The sequence below is a fragment of the Amblyraja radiata genome, chromosome 12, assembly GCF_010909765.2.
Source record: "Amblyraja radiata isolate CabotCenter1 chromosome 12, sAmbRad1.1.pri, whole genome shotgun sequence".
NCBI classification, from domain to species: Eukaryota; Metazoa; Chordata; class Chondrichthyes; order Rajiformes; family Rajidae; genus Amblyraja; species Amblyraja radiata.
In genome coordinates this window covers 47,114,651-47,128,280 of record NC_045967.1, presented here as the reverse complement: position 1 = coordinate 47,128,280, position 13,630 = coordinate 47,114,651, and positions in this window count along the sequence as shown.

Here is a 13,630-nt window from a genome sequence, read left to right as displayed (position 1 = left end):
GAAGATGGGCGGGGCTATCTGGGGGCGTGGCTAGATGCGGGCGTGGCTGAGGGCGGGGCCTCCTTGCCCATCAAACTTTGGCTTAAGGGGCTGTCCCACTGCGGCAACCTAATTCGCGAGTTCAGACGCGTTTGCCCTCAACTCAAACTCGCATCATGGTCGTCATGAGGTCGTAGGAGGTCGTAGATAGGTCGTGATGCTAGTTGTAGGTACTCGTGGCATCAAGTAGGTCGGGGCGTTTTTCTAGCCTGATGAAAAATGTCCACGAGTAAAAAAGGTTGTGAATTAGGTCGTTAAAGTGGGACAGGCCCTTAACTCTCCTTCATACTCGAGAGTAGTCCCCGTGTACTCGAGGCTTCAGCTTGGCCGTGGCGTATTTTTCAACATGCTGAAAAATGCCCGCGAGTCGCCAAAGAAAAAATAGATTTTTTTTTACTCGTGGGTTTAGTCGAGGTAGGTCCCAGTAGGTCATAATGCTATTTGTAAGTAGTCAAAGTCAATTGAAGTTAATTGAATGTAGTTGAAGGTAAAGCTTGTTGAGAAAAAAAAGGTAAGTAAACCGACCAGTAATGTTAAATGCCCGCTAAACTTTATTAAACGTTGTCTGGCTTCTTAAAAGTGTCTCTACTCATTCTCTCCCCCCCCCCCCCATCTCTCCCCTACTCTCCCCCCCAAACCGTTTCTCCCCCTCTCTCCCCCCCTCTCCTCCTCCCTCCCCCTCTCTCCCCCTCTATCCCCCTCTCACCCCCTCTCTCCCCTTCCCCCCCCCCCCCCCCCCCTCCGCGCTCTCTAAAGGACTTACCGAACTGTGCCAGCCCTCTTTTACCTTCCTGTTCATCGCGGGTGTAAATTTCAGACATCGTTCCCCCGCTTTTGTGTGTGTGTGTGTGTGTGTGTGTGTGTGTGTGTGTGTGTGTGTGTGTGTGTGTGTGTGTATGTCTGTGTGTGTGTGTGTGTGTGTGTGTGTGTGTGTGTGTGTGTGTGTGTGTGTGTGTGTTTGTGTGTTTGTGTGTTTGTGTGTTTGTGTGTTTGTGTGTGTGTGTGTGTGTGTTCGAGTGTTCGAGTGTTCGAGTGTTTGACGGGCGATCCGGTTCGACGTTTTTCGACAAATGCTCTTGAGCTTGAAGGTCGAAGACTGTCGCTGAAAAGTCGCGTCAGTGGGACAGGCCCAGGATGTGTGTAACATCCGGTAATAGCAGCAGAGAAGGTGGACACACAAAAAGCTGATAGTAATTCAGTGGGACAGGCACTGTCGCACTGTTTCGGGTGACGTTTAGGGTCGAGACCCTTCTTCAGACTGATGTTAGGGGAGTGGGCGGTAGCAGAGACCCAGGCCCTTTGGCTCAGCCTGGCCAAGGTGCCCCATCTACACCAGTTCCCCCTTGCCCTCCATTGACACATACCCTTCTAAACCTGTCCTTCTATCCATGTCAAAAGTGAAGAGTCATATGGCCCAAACGGAACAATGAAATGACAACAGAACAAAGGAGGATGAGAGGGTATCTTATAGAAACATATAAAATTTTCAATGGATTGGACAGGCTAGATGCAGTAAAACTGTTCCCCATGTTGGGGGAGTCCAGAACCAGGGGTCACGGTGTAAGAATAAGGGGTAGCCAATTTAGGAGTGAGATGAGGACAAACCTTTTCACCCAGAGAATTGTGAATCTGTGGAATTCTCTGCCACAGAAGGCAGTGGAGGCCAATTCACTGGATGTTTTCAAGAGAGAGTTATATATAGCTCTTTTCTCAAACGTCACCCATTCCTTCTCTCCAGAGATGCTGCCTCTCCCTCTCAGTTACTCCAGCTTTTTGTGTCTATCTTTATGTAAACATAGTACTCTGTAAACAATATAATAAACAAAACAAAAGGCCGGAAAAAATAACCATGTTCTGCAGAGATATTGGCTGACCCGCTGAGTTATTCCAGCTGTGTCTCCTTCACAGGGGCCAGGCTGTCAACTGACATCTACAACAAAGCTACCAACTCCTGGACTACACCTCCTCCCACCGTGCCTGCTTCTCTGAATTCCTTTGGGTCTGCCGCATCTGCTCCCAAGATGAGGCTTTCCATTCTAAGACATCCGAGAAGTACTCTCTCTTTAGTAAATGTGGATTTCCCACCCCCTGCTATCATAGTTAGATCCATCACCTGTGCCTCCTCTGTGTCCCCTGGTTTGGCTCCCACTCCCCCTCACCCCAGATGAAATAAGGATCGATGGAGGTTCTGCGTACCTTTGACTGCGTAGCCGGTCTTAGTGCGAACTCCATCATCAAGTTCGCCGATGACACCACTGTGGTTGGACGAATCACAAATGGAGATGAGTCAGAGTATAGAAGTGAGATCGTCCGACTGACCAAATGGTGCCAGCACAACAACCTGGCTCTCAACATCAGTAAGACCAAAGAACTGATTGAGGACTATAATAGAGGAAGGATGACGGCACACAATCCTGTTTATATCAATGGTGGAGAGGGTCAATAACTTCAAATTCCTGGGCGTGCATATATCAGAAGATCTTTCCTGGACCCTGTACACCGATGCAATTGTAAAGAAGGCGACTCTACTTCCTGAGAAGATTACGTAGATTCAGCATGTCGAAGAGGATTCTCCTAAACTTCTACAGGTGCACGGTAGAGAGCATTCTGACTGATTGCATCGTGGCCTGGTTTGGCAACTTGTACGTCCAGGAGCGAAAAAGACTACAAAAAGTTGTGACCACTACCCAGTCCATCACCGGCTTTGACCTCCCCACCATCGAAGGGATCTATCGTAGTCGCTGCCTCAAAAAGGCAGCCAAAATCATCAAGGACCCACACCATCCTGGCCACACACTTATCTCACCACTGCCATCAGGAAGAAGGTACAGGAGCCTGAAGACTGTAATGTCCAGGTACAGGAACAGCTGCTTCCCCACAGCCATCAGGCTATTAAACACAACGAATAAGCTATGAGCTCTGAATTGCAAAAAACACTTTATTATTATTTGTTACTTGCACCATATTTGTTATTTATTGAACTTTTTTTATATTTTCCCGTTATATACCATGTTTACATATTCACATATTCTGTTGTGCTGCAGCAAGTAAGAATTTCATTGTCCCGTCCAGGACATATGACTCTTGACTTGACTCTTTCACAAGCCCCCTCATCCAATGCATCATCCCCCTACATTTCCACCCTCTTCAACATGATCCTACCACTAGTCACATTTTTCCTTCCCCACCTCTTTCCACCATCTGTAGAGACCATTCCCTCCTCAACTCCTCGGTTCATTCATCCCTTCCCATCCAAACCGTCCCCTCCCAGGTACTTTCCCATTGTGAGCGTAGATGATGTAACACGTGTCCCTATGCCGCCTCCCTCACATCCATCCATCCAGGGATCCAAGCAGTCCTTCCAGGTGAGACAGAGGTTCACGTGCACCTCCTCTAACCGCATCTACCTGGCAACACTATGTACGTGTAGCAAAACACAATGTGCTGGCTGGCAGTCGTCAATGGGTCAGGGCAGCATCTGTGGAGGAAATGGACAGACGACATTTGCTGCATAATCCTTCATTTCATTTCCTCCACAGATGCTGCTTAACATGCTGAGTTACACCAGAACGTTGTGTTTTGAACAGGATTCTAAAGTTCTTTATGTCTCCTACATTTGTATGAACTATAAATGAAAAGAAAGCCCTATACTGTTTTGTTTTTCTTGTATATATATTTTTTAAGAACATATGATTTAAAAAAAAATTTAAACTTCCTCTGCTTTTACAATCCCCTTCACTACTTCAAGACCACCTGTTTTTGTGCTGTCAATGGAGTGTCTGTTCTGGACTCAACATTTTTTCCTCTTGGCTAATCTCCAATACTTCAACTTTGACAAAATTCAGCTTGTCCAGTTTGCCCAACATCATGTTTATATTTATTGTCGTTGGCTTCCAGGTTCTGAAGACCTTGGTTAAACATTGTCACCATCGCCTCTGAATACTCATTGAGCCTATTATTTTTTTTATCTCAGTAACTTTCTATAGATCATTACCAAATTTTCTGCCCACTTCAGGCTATCTTTGCTCTATTGGTAGATTGTGGCTGCAGTCCCATCTTTTGTGATTCCTTTGTCAAATTCATCCACATCTGCTCTAATAAAGGATCCCGCATGGTCACAATATGAAATATTGTGGAACATTTTCTATATTAAAGCACTGTATAAAAATGCCAGCAATTAACAATGGTATACCCAAATCTTCTTTGTCTGCTGGGAACTAAAATAAACCAGTTCTGGCCCTTGGAATCCATCATATTTTAAACTCTCCAATTTGCACCAAATTAGTTAATCTGACCGACCATCTATTTTCAATCCATTTTATTCCACTTATAATTGCAATAAACACGTGCCTTGACTTTGCAAGTAAACAGCACAACACAAAGAGCAGGAGTAAATCAGAGAGTTACAAAAAAAGACAAAATGTGCTGGAGTAACACAACGGGATCTAAAGAAGATACCATGTGCTTGAGTAACTTAACATGTTACATAAAAAGACACAAAAGGTGGAGTAACAATGCGGGTTACAACCATCTCTGGAGGACATGGAATGGCAAACTTTTGGGTCGGGACCTTTAAACAATAAAATGCTCAGTACAGCTGATTCCCAAAATCTAACCATTCGGGTAATGGCTTTCATTGCTGGATTCTCAAATACCAAAGGACAAAGGACATTTATTGTCACATACTAATTGGTGCAGTGAAATTAGAGTTACCATGCAGCACACAAATAAGATAAACACAGCACGATAGAATTTAACATAAAACATGAAGAGCGGAATCAACGTTTCCCACTGTGAGGGAAGGCAACAAAGTTCAGTCCTCTTCCTCTGTTCACCCATAGTCGGGGCTTATTGAGGTCTCCGCAGTCACCGCACGGCAGCCCGATGTTTTAGGCCCTCGAACGAAAGAACACTCTTAGCGGCCCGGAGCCTCCGAATCGTCCGCTTCCTACCGGAGACCGCTGCTTCCGAAGTCCACAGGCCGAGCTAGGCGAGAGATCCCAGGATCTGCGATGTCAAAGTCAGGGCCACCAGTGGCTGGAAGCTCCCGCCGCCCGTGGCTGGAAACTCCGCAGACCACAGCTCCACGGCGCTCGAAGTCGACAGTCCCAGCACTCCGGAGCTCCAGCATGGTGACTCCCGGTAAGGCATCACTGGTTATCATTGGAATATCATTGGATTCTTTCAACTTTTCTGTTTCTCATATCTATTCATTATTTATTGACTTATTCGCCACCTTTATTATCCACTCGATTTGTAATACATTATGTATACCTTAACCAACTTTGCCCCAAATGTTTTGTTCTTCAAGGCAATGGTTACCTTTGCCTAATTATTCTTCTGTTTTGGTGTGAGTTACTTGCTCCTTTTATTGCCTGAACAAAATCACACTTTGAATAATATCAATACTGAAGGGGAAAAAATGGTCTTCCTAGAAGTCCTGGATGAATTCTATAGTCATTCACCACTTTGGTCAAATGGTTTATTCCAACATATTTTATACAGGTCATGTTGTACAATGTCCGTGCCTGTTCTTGTACATCTCACTGAAATACCTACATCACCTGGTGAGCCGTGATGCAAAATGAGAAATTGTTAACTTTGCCTTTCTTAACTCAGTCCATATGGTTTCTGTCTCAATGCAAACTCCAGAACATCGCTGCATTAGTTCTGTGATGAAATCCTTTACCGCAAAAGCCATCTCCTTTCTCTTCTAATTTTTTCTAAAAAACTTAACATCCAAGAATATTAAATTACCATCCTGTCCAAAACGTGATTGTACAAAATCATTTGCTCGGTTACTAATGTTTCAAGCTCTTCTCGTTTGCTTTGAATACTTTGTGCATTCATATGCATTCCAATCGATCTCAGCTCTGATTTTCTGAACATTGATATTTTAATTGTTTGACCTCTTTGCGGTAAAACAAGTATTTCACTCTTTAGTAGAATTCCACACTTGCTCCTTTCTCTAATATGTTCATGCCATTCATTTTTAACAGCGCCTTCTGAATCCAACTGAATACGTTTTTTGTTTTTTTTAATAGACAATAGACAATGCTGGTGCAGGAGTAGGCCATTTGGCCCTTCGAGCCAGCACCGCCATTCAATGTGATCATGGGTGATCATCCCCAATCAGTATCCCGTTCGTGCCTTCTCCCCATATCCCCCACTTCGCTATTTTTAAGAGCCCTATCTAGCTCTCTCTTGAAATCATCCAGAGAACCTGCCTCCACCGCCCTCTGAGGCAGAGAATTCCACAGACTCACTACTCTCTGTGAGAAAAAGTGTTTCCTCGTCTCCATTCTAAATGGCTTACTCATTATTCTTAAACTGTGGCCCCTGGTTCTGGACTCCCCCAACATCGGGAACATGTTTCCTGCCTCTAGTGTGTCCAAGCCCTTAACAATCTTATATGTTTCAATAAGATATCCTCTCATCCTTCTAAACTCTAGAGTGTACAAGCCCAGCTGCTCCATTCTCTCAGCATATGACAGTCCCGCCATCCCGGGAATTAAACTTGTAAACCTACGCTGCACTCCCCCAATAGCAAGAATGTCCTTCCTCAAATTAGGTGACCAAAACTGCACACAATACTCCAGGTGTGTTCTCACTAGGGCTCTGTACAACTGCAGAAGGACCTCTTTGCTCCTATATTCGATTCCTCTTGTTATAAAGGTCAACATGCCATTCGCTGTCTTCATTGCCTGCTGTACCTGCATGCTTACTTTCATAGACTGATGTACAAGGATCCCCAGATCCCGTTGTACCTCCCCTTTTCCCAACTTGACGCCATTTAGATACTAATCTACCTTTCTGTTTTTGCTACCAACATGGATAACCTCACATTTATCCGCATTAAACTTCATCTGCCATATATCTGCCCACTCCCCCAACCTGTCCAAGTCACCCTGCATTCTCACAGCATCCCCCTCACAGTTCACACTGCTACCCAGCTTTGTGTCATCTGCAAATTTGCTAATTTGAAATGCATTGAGAAGACACAATTTCCATCCTGGGTATTGGAAAGGCACCCTGCTAACAACATTTTAGATTTTTACGCTAGGTTGAGTTAAAGCCAAAGGTAATTTCCTCTAGAATGAATAAATAGTAAATACTCAGCCTTAATTTATTTATAGGTGCACCCTTACTTTCCAGCATGAATAATATTGCATGAAATTTTGGACTCCATGACAGATGCAAACCTTTTGTGAGATCTGGGAATCTGCCAAAACGTTCGAGAAACCTTTTGCCATTCAGGCCCTGGCTTTGAGGTGGTTTACATTTGGAATTACTGACATTTCAGTAAAGGTCTGATACTCATCAGTGGTTCTGTGGGTCACGTGTTAAACTTTGCTTTGACAGTGAATGATGCATCATTATTTCATTTAATCCGCGTTTTAACATGAAGAAAAAAAGCTGCACATTCCATGAACCAGCTGCCATGTGAGTGGGAAAAATCCAAACAATCAGTGTCACGGGTCTGCGGGAACAATAAAATGAAGATGGAGGTTAACACATAAAAGGTGTGTCGGCAGAAACTGCAGATGCTGATTAAAATTGAAGATAGACACAAAATGTTGGAGTAACTCAGCGGGACAGGCAGCATCACTGGAGAGAAGTAGTTTTGGGTCCACACCCTTCTTCAGTCCACTGCAGATACTAGTTAACACACAAAAGGGCACAAAGTTCTGGAGCAACTTATTGGGTCAGGCAGCATCTCTGGAGAAAAGGAACCAGTAACATTTTGGGTCTGAGGAAGGATTCCGACCTGAAGTGTCACCTGTTCCTTTTCTCCAGAGATGCTGCCTGACCCACTGAAAGGACACAAAGTGCCTGAGTAACTCAGCGGGTCAGGCAGCATCTCTGGAGAACATGGATAGGTTATGTTTTGCTCAAGTTTGAAGAAGGGTCTTGAACCAAAGCATTGCATGTCCATGTTCTTCAGTATCACGGTTTTCTTGGATATTAAACATTATGTATAAAACCTGCTTATGTGGATACTTCTTCATCAATCCCTCAACGTTAATTAGATACCTTACCTCAGGCTCCTGTATTTTAATTGTTGATTAATTTAAAAATGTTCATTAAAATACAGAAATACATCAGACTGAAAGAGCTATACAGAGGAAAACAAATGTTTGGTGACAAGAATAGGTTCACCACCAGTTCTAACGATAGAGTTTGGGTCTGTAAGGATAATGTTAATCTGTCCAGACCTGTAGAACTGGTATGTACAAGTTGGAGGTGAAGGCATGCCAAAATATATAAACTTCTCTTGGGAACTTTATTTCATTAGCTATAAAATTTAAACAGGATTTCTCCTTGTCCAAACAACATGTAAATCAAAATAAAACTGCAAATGCTGGAAATCTGAAATAAATACAAAAAGGATGAAACACTCTGCAGGTCAGGCAGTATTTGGGGAAAGAAAAACAGTCTCAGAAAAACAGCCACGCCCCTCCCCTGAAACCTGGCTGACCTTGTGCCAGTTACTCCCTTTCCTCTCCTCCTCACCCTGCACCATCATCCCTTCCTCCAGCTTCACGATTCACAACTTTTCCAAACCTGAACTTCATATTTTGCAACTCTTTATCCCTTTTGGCTCAGACCTGTTCGTTCATCTCTGGCTTTTGCCCAACAATCTGCCTGGCGAAACGCTCCCTCGCCTGTGTTCACCAAATACCGGCCAATCTCTGCCCTGCCCATCCTTTCCTCCAGCTTTCTTTCCTGCCCCCCACCCTTCCAATCGGTCTGAAGAAAGGCACCGACCCAAAACATCACCTATCCACGTCCTGCAGAAATGCTGCTTGGCTCGCTGAGTTACTCCAGCATTTTGTGTCTTTCTCAGGTTGGAGTCACTTTGTTCCAAGTTTAATGAAGGGTGTTTGACCTGAGATGTTACGTTTACTTTTCTCACAGAGTGTGGATTTACGAAGAGGGCCTGAAAAATGAGGTCCTTGTCACAGTTCATTACGAACATCTCTGTTACAGAGGACACATTCTGAGACGGACACTGAGTGCTGGTGGAAGGTCATCAACTCGGTGAAGGACGCCCTCTGTGGTCTTCCCGAAACTTGTTGGCCTCCCAGGCGCAGTGAGATGTCTGTTAGGGAATGTTGCCAACAGGCCCATTCCAGACGTGCTGAGGGACGCACTGAAGCTCGGTAACGCCAAGGCTCTGTGGGGGAGGATTACAGTCCAGGGACTTTCTGCTTTTGGACATTGAGAGGCAGAGTCTGGTCGAGACCCCCTTCAAACAGGGGAAGGGAGATCACCCCAAAAGGTCACATGAGTGGTAAGAGCGTTTTGTTTAAAGTTAGGTGGAAACACACTACTGAGTATATTCAGTACTGTGTACTATAAAATCAGGCACTGAGAATGTTTGAAGCGTTTTTGCAGTTTTTGGTTTGTATATATTTTTTATTCTGAATAAAGTTTCTTTTAGGATATGCAAAAACCCTCTATTTCTCTTTCCATAAATGTTACTTATCCATCTCAAAACACACAGCACCGTATTTTTAAAGACCCAGCCAGATGAGCTGATAGAAAATCAATATATTTATAATCGCAATGTGATAATGTCTACTATGGTAGTGGACGAGTCTTATTCAGCAAGAACTACGGTGCAAACATTCCTAAAAAACAAACACGAATATGAACTATTTACCTTGCTTGTTCACACATAGTCTTTTTTTTCTTTTCCTGGCATTCGATGGTGCCTCAGGGGCTATCTATGAATATAAAGTAGGGATTTTTTGTTAAAATCAATGACATATTGTTTTAATAAAGTTACTGTTCTCATTTAAATACAGTGCTTTTAACTTCCTCCTTTCCTGATAATTTCAAAAGCAACTTGCTTAATGTTTGCTGCAATATATTTCCATCTCTCTTTTACTTTTGTAAATAAAAAACAGTAACATCATAAAGCACGCTACAATACATTATTTATTAAAAGACCTTTTCCATTGTAAATACCTTCACTCTTACACATATATGCAAGCACACACACACAAATATTCTATTGTGCAGGGCTTATAAGTGGTGGGTGTATGGAATGAGCTACTGGAGGAGGTATTTGAGGCTGGTACCATGGGCGGAAAACCCAGGGGGGCCAGAGGGGACACGTCCCCCCCCCCCCCATGTTTTGAGAGGTGGGGGTGTTTTTGTAATCCGGATGTTAAAACCCGGTAAAATCTCCGCTTTCCGCAAGACAGTGGGGGTGGGACTGATGATCGAGGGCACCGATTGGACGAGAGAGATGTCGGTCAGCAGGCAATGGGGGCGGGACCATGATACTTCAGCACGATGATTGGAGGAGGGAGGAGTGGGGGTAGGGGGGGGGTGGGACTGAGAATAGAGTGCGGTGATTGGAGGAGGGAGACGTGGCACAGACCTGTGCTTCATCCGCAGCCAGGATCGATCCCGGCCGGGTCTCCGGCGCTGTCCTGTCCCCTCCCGAGTACCCCCCCCCCCCCACGGGTGGCCAGAGAGGTCGGCAGCAAAGATCCTCCGCTATAGGATCTTTGCTCGGGAGTCAGACGGGCGCAGCGCCTCCAGGCCCACAGCCAGCGCAGAGAAGCAGCGCTAAACCCAGCTCAACTTTGCCTGTCCCGCCAGGTGAGCCTACAGCCCTCCTGGACTTGCGGGTAATATGGCCAGCGCGGAGAAGCAGCGCTGGTATCTCGTCAGTCCAGACAGGGCTGTAGTTAACCCGGTGAGACAGGCAGAGTTGAGCTGCATTTAGCGCTGGATTGAGCCTCCGAAGCCTCGTGGTGTGTGTGTGTGAGTGTGCGCATGCGCGCGTGGCCACCAAAAAATTGTGTCCCCCCGGTCCCCTCCATGTTTTGATAGCTCTTGGCTGGTACTATCACAACATTTAAGAAACATGTAGGCAATTACCTGGATAGGACAGGTTTAAAGGTTATGGGTCAAACGTAGGCAGGTGGGACTAGTATAGATGGGACGTTTGCCGGTATGGGCAAGTTGGGTTGAATGCCCTGTTTCCACGCTGTAAGACCCTATTACTCTAGCAATAAGGAATGGGGGGAGGTTTACCAGAATGCTGCCTAGATTAAGGGGTTTTAGCTACAAAGAGAGGTTGGACAAACATAGATCGCTTATTCTGGAATGCCGGAGGTTGATGGGAGATCTGATAGGAGTATATAAAATTATGAGAAGCATAGATTCCATGGACAGTCAGAACCTTCTTCCCAGGGTGGAATTGTTTAGAGGGCATAGCTTTAAGTTGACAGGGACATAGTTTAAAGGAGATGTGAGTGGCAATTTTTTTACACAGAGGATGGTGAGTGCCTGAAAGTACTGCCAGGGGTGGTGGTGGAGGCAGATACGATAATGTAGTTTAAGAGGCTATTAGATGAGCACATTGATAGGCAGGGAATGGAGGGGGTATGGATCATGTACAGGCACCTTAGTTTAGCATGGCATTATATTCGGCACCGACATTGTGGACCAAAGGGCTGTTCCTATGCTGTACTTTTCAATGTGTGGGAAAGAACTGCAGATGCTGGTTTAAATCGAAGATAGACACAAAATGCTGGAGTAACTCAGTGGGACCGGCAGCATCTCTGGAGAGAAGAAATGAAGAAGGGTCTCGACCCGAAACGTCACCCATTCCTTCTCTCCAGAGGTGCTGCCTTTCCCGCTGAGTTACTCCAGCATTTTGTGTCTGTACTTCTCCATGTTCTATGTTCTATTTCAAGAAAACAGTGGATCGCTGGGTAATTATAAATGAAAGGACATGGGTAATTAGAAATGATGTCAAGCTTATTTCTGTTTCTTATTTCTACGGATATATTCACAGCAACACTTTGCAGAGTTTTGCTGAAAAGGTCTTCTGATGTCAGCTGGTGCAGATCCATTTGGCTTTGTGACCTGCCAATGCACGGCAGACCGGTGTGCTGAGGAGTGTTACTCACCTCTCTCCTGTGCTGAATCAGCACTTTGTTGATGTAAATGTTGAGAACATGTCTTTCATGAGGGTGAAACATTACATGAAATTTGACACAAAATGCGTGTGTGGCCAGGTGAGAAGGAATGAATGGGTGACGTTTCAGGTCGAGACCCTTGGTTTGTCTGTTCATGGTACAATGTGTTAATAGAGTGTAAATGTTTGGCAGCTGGATATAATTATTATTCAATGAATAAAATTTTAAAATTTTAGTCATATAGAGTAACATAGCTTCAGCTGAACTACTATCTCCCTCGGTGGTGACCATCGGACTATCCTTGATTGGACTTTGCCTTGCACTAAATGTTATTCCCTTATCATGTATCTACACACTGTAAATTGCTCGATTGTATTATCTTTCTGCTGACCGGATAGCACACAACAAAAAGCTTTTCACTGCACTTTGGTACATGTGACAATAAACAAAACTGAACATAGCTTATGACTTACCCACTTCGACCAACTTGTCCCACTAGTCCACCCTGCCTGCGTGTGACCCATATCCCTCTAAACCTAGCCTATCCATGTACCTGCCCAAATGTTTCTTAAACGTTGCGATAGTACTGTACTTGCCTTCTCCAGCAGCTTGTTCCATACACCCATCACCTTTTGTGTGAAAAAGTTACTTTTAATTCTTCCCCCCCTCACCTTAAATCTATGTCCTCTGGTTCTCCATTCTTTGATATGCTTTCACTTTGATGTGTTGGACAAAATTCATTCCTTTATTCAGTTAGCAAAGCAAAGTGATGTTGTATCCATTGGAGCACAAAATTCAGACCAGCATTCATGTTACAGCACTGACAAAGTGCTCCAATATCAAAGGATCAATATTTAGAATATGATTTTAAACTGAGGACGCATCTGGAATTTTGAATGAGTGTAAAATCCTTCTGTATTTGAAGAATAATTCTCACTGTGCCAGGTTTAATGTTTAATCCTACATCCCCATCACCATAAAAAAAAAACATGATCCATTCATTTCTGAGTGCTTGCTACATGCCAAATGCTTGGCACTTAAATTATATGCCAAGACCGAATACATTTAGAAACAGTTCTTTGCTGGATGTAAACCAATTTGCTATATCCTGAGGTCGTAAAAGACATTGGGCTAGAAATTCCTACTGTGTGCTGCATTTTATTAGTCCTTTTTTTATAGGTTATACTCTTCCGGAAGTCTGATCCAGAATATGGAAGTGTCTGACGGGCATGGAGGCTGCCAGGCCTGCAGAACGGTATCAAAGAACATGCAGCTCATATTTAACCTCTTTTAGGCATTCAAGGCCTCTGAATATTGAATGCTGACACTAAAGCAGATACAAACTGGCGAGGCTTGTTTTGGTCTTAATTAAGAGGGACCAAACTAACCTCTTCCACCATAAAAAAGACACAGCGTGCTGGAGTAACGCCACAGGTGTTCTTAGAATAGAGGGGAGGTCATTTAAGACCGAGGTGAGAAAAAACTTTTTCATCCAGAGAGTTGTGAATTTATGGAATTCCCTGCCACAGAGGGCAGTGGAGGCCAAGTCACTGGATGGATTTAAGAGAGAGTTAGATAGAGCTCTAGGGGCTAGTGGAGTCCAGGGATATGGGGAGAAGGCAGTCATGGGTTATTGATAGGGGACG